Source organism: Aplysia californica, unplaced genomic scaffold, assembly GCF_000002075.1.
Source record: "Aplysia californica isolate F4 #8 unplaced genomic scaffold, AplCal3.0 scaffold00274, whole genome shotgun sequence".
NCBI classification, from domain to species: Eukaryota; Metazoa; Mollusca; class Gastropoda; order Aplysiida; family Aplysiidae; genus Aplysia; species Aplysia californica.
The window spans coordinates 547,664-550,548 of NW_004797544.1; the positions used below are offsets into that span (position 1 = coordinate 547,664).

General features: G+C 42.1%; 1 protein-coding gene across 1 annotated transcript in view; it reads right to left on the reverse strand.

Annotated features, from left to right (window-relative positions):
- LOC101851958 (pyrokinin-1 receptor) overlaps positions 1 to 2,885 on the reverse strand; it is a gene marked incomplete in the record, with an annotated part of 298,445 nt that overhangs the window by 236,798 nt on the left and 58,762 nt on the right.

Genomic DNA, 2,885 nt, shown 5'->3' on the forward strand with positions numbered 1-2,885 from the left:
GGCAGCGAAGAAGGTAAAATATTACCAAAATATGCAAAACCAAATCTTCATGAAATTAAATGACATATAGATTGGCAATCAACGGCAACACACCCCAAAAATCAAATACCGACCTCATAAACTGAACTTAACGAAATAGAAGAAAAAAAACTTGCTATGAAGATTACCGGGAAGTTGCCAGTCAGTCACGCTCAGACTGCTCCGAAGTCCCCCATGCTCTCTGGGAAAATACATCCACTCGTCACACAGCTGCGAAGTATGACGTCACTTGTCGGGGAAGAGAGTCGAGAGGGCTGAAATTGCCTCATTTGCATACTCGCAACCGTGCGACGCGTGGACATTTTCAAAGCGTCTTGACACGTCTAAACTGCTGTGTTGGATGCTTCGTTAGTACAGTAGGTATAAGGCTGGACTACGAAGCGAATGGCCTTGGTTCGAATCTTCGACCTAGCGTTCTTAAACTAGGGTCGTTTCGTGGAGTTAACAAAGCTTTCTACCTTTCGACCTCGGTCCTATCAGAGACATACATTATTTCGGAGGGCCCGCCTCTTAAATAACCTTATTGTGTTGATAGGCGGCGTTAAAACCATACACTTACCCTCACTGGTAGGTTTCAGTTGCACGATCCCCGTGAACATCAAGTCTTGAAGTTTCGTGTAATAAGCTCACTGGGCGAAGGATAAACCTGAATTATCGTTCTACGTCCCTATCTAAACCTCACGTCATTATATCATTCTGAATGAGCGGAGTCCGTGCTCATTTTGACAGAACGTGCATGTTCTCAAAGATAGATGCTGCTCTGCATATAGAAACGTGAGCTTTACTCGAGTCCGATTTTACACACTTTGTACAATGGAGTCAGTCGTTTTCTTGGAATTTAAATTTCTGAATTATTTTTCATCAATTTCATTTCATCAAATCCGTCCTTTTATTAGAATGTAGGTGTTTTATGCCCCCATCCCCCTTTCGCCGCAGTTTAGATTTTATTATTAGACGGGTTTTGACCCTGCCTGTCAGGACCAACCCAGGCTGATAGGGATACAACATCCAAGCAGAAAGACCGAGATACTCGACAAAAATTCTTCTCCCAAGGGAATCGAACTCGGGTCGGAGCTTCTAAATTGTGAAGAATTCTAGTTGTAGCTGCTCTGCTAATGTGCTAAATGCTTATTTAATGCCCTTAAATACAGTTAGCAGCGTCTACATAACATATGTTCGTTGGGTTTTTTCTCTGTTTTTTTTTTTTTTTTTGCTCTCACTGACACAATTTAGAACAATTACGAGGTGGGCTTCGACCTTGCCAGTCAGTGCCAACCCGAACTGAGAGGAATACATAATCCCAGCAGAAATACCGAGGTACTTGAATTTAAACATTCATTTATCTATTTATTAACTTCTCAATTGACTTGACATCATCAAATCCCCAGCTCACTCAAAACTATTATTATTGATACCAACGACGTTCTTGTTTTGTAACTGAGCTTCGTCCATCCCACCTTCTGTCTGTTCGTGAGTCTGTAAGCCTACTTGCGTGTTTGTCTCTGGACGCTGCCTGCATACACAAATGAGATAATGACGAGCTAAGCACAAACTCCTGACTCGAATAACGCACGTCCGTATCAGGCCTCCGCAGCAGACTATCATACATTTCTACTTCAGGAAATGCCAACCAGATTGGAACCTGGCTGGAGTCACGATATGCGAGGAATCAAGTCTCCCACTTGCTGCAAGGCTACACGTAACTAATATAATCTTTTTTTTCTGGACTTCATGTTTAGATTCAGTAAAAGATTCAAGGCACTTGCCACACAATAAGGTCATATAATTGCCGAAGATTGAAGGTGTTATAAGAAAGTAAAAAATACCAAAAAAAAGAAATCAGAGAGATTGAGATGATAGATATTTGATAAGGAAGACGGAGCAGGCCTCACCAGAACACCCGCCAACCAACCACTTTTCTGGACGTTGCTCCTTACTACGTCTGAAAAATGGTGGATTGGTGTAGATTTAACACCCTTATCAACACTCTTAGGTTATTTAAGAGGCGGGTCCTCCGAGTTTAACGTCCGTCTCCGAGAGGACCCGTGATATGTACACTTCTTAGCGAAATTTTCACGGAGAGCAACGAGCAGAGGCCATAACAGTATACGATCTAAGATAATATTGCGTGTATGATACAATATTGAAATTACCCTACAGAAACTAATTATGACATTTATGCTACAAGGCAGCCGTGTGATATACTGAAGCTGATCTCAACAAAGCTGAAAGGGATTCGCAATATCGATAGTGGAAAGTGCTGGGGTTTGAGTTGATGCCCCCATCAACACTATTAGCTTACTTAAGATGCGGGACCTCCAAATTTAACGTCCATCTCCGATAGAACCGATCTAAACGGATTGAGAGCCTTGCAAACTCCACAAAACGGTGAGAGTTCAAAAACCCATAATTTGAGATTCTATCCAGGGTTAACTACTTTGTATTTCAGCAGAATACCTACTGGGCTATTGGATCGTTTTTGCAGGCAGTTGCATGAACTTAGAACATGTCTATACGTATGTGCGTGTATGCATGTGAGTTGATGGGGGGGGGGGGGGGGGGAGGGTGACAGGGTGGAGAAAAAGGCAGATGACAATAGAACTAGAGAACAAGACAGGAAGAAACAGAAGACAGAAATTTACAGAAGAAAAATCTTCCCATTGCTGGCGGGTTCTGATCCCGGGACCATTTGACTGAGATTCCTACAGTAAGTTCCAACAAAAATTGGCTCCAGTTAAGTTGACATTCTACGGTGAAGTTTCTGGTTTACCTGACGGTCTTTTTTTTTTCTTTTTTTTTTTTTAAAGTAGAGAGTTTTACGGCGCTCGCAACTGCATAAGGTCATA